Source organism: Tupaia chinensis, unplaced genomic scaffold (genome assembly GCF_000334495.1).
Source record: "Tupaia chinensis unplaced genomic scaffold, TupChi_1.0 Scaffold000673_1, whole genome shotgun sequence".
In the NCBI taxonomy this organism is placed as follows: Eukaryota; Metazoa; Chordata; class Mammalia; order Scandentia; family Tupaiidae; genus Tupaia; species Tupaia belangeri.
Genome location: NW_006160196.1, coordinates 1477018 through 1477684, shown reverse-complemented (window position 1 = coordinate 1477684; position 667 = coordinate 1477018).

The following is a 667-nucleotide window of genomic DNA, read 5'->3' as shown; positions in this document are numbered from 1 at the left end:
CCCTTCTCCTCCATTCTCCTCTCGGGATCTTGGGCACTCACGCACACGCACCCGGTGTGAGTTTTAAGCCACCGGGTCCGGGACGCAAACTGCGGTCGACTATGTGGGAGTCCAGCAACATAGCCATTATCCTAACTGCTGGTTCCCTTTTTTTTTTTTGAGAATTTTTTGCTATAGGGCGTGTGCACACACCACGCCAGAAAGACAGAGAGAGACAGAGAGACAGAAAGCGAGAAATCACCCCCCAGGGGAGATGGTCACACCACAATCCCTTCTCCTCCATTCTCCTCTCGGGATCTTGGGCACTCACGCACACGCACCCAGTGTGAGTTTTAAGCCACCGGGTCCGGGACGCAAACTGCGGTCGACTATGTGGGAGTCCAGCAACATAGCCATTATGCCATTTGCTGATCCCCATTTTTTGTTCTTACCTGCAATTCACATATTCTTTCCCCAATAATACATGATCAGACTTGAAGGTTTCTGCCTGTCTGGTCTGGGGAAAATGATATGAGGCAAGGCTTTAATTTGCATGTCTCTTTCTTTCTTTCTTTCTTTTTTTTTTTTTTTGAGAAGTTTTTACTACAGGGCACATGCACTTGCCAGAAAGACAGAGAGAGACAGAGAGACAGCGAGAAATCACCCCCCGGGGGAATGGCCACGCCGC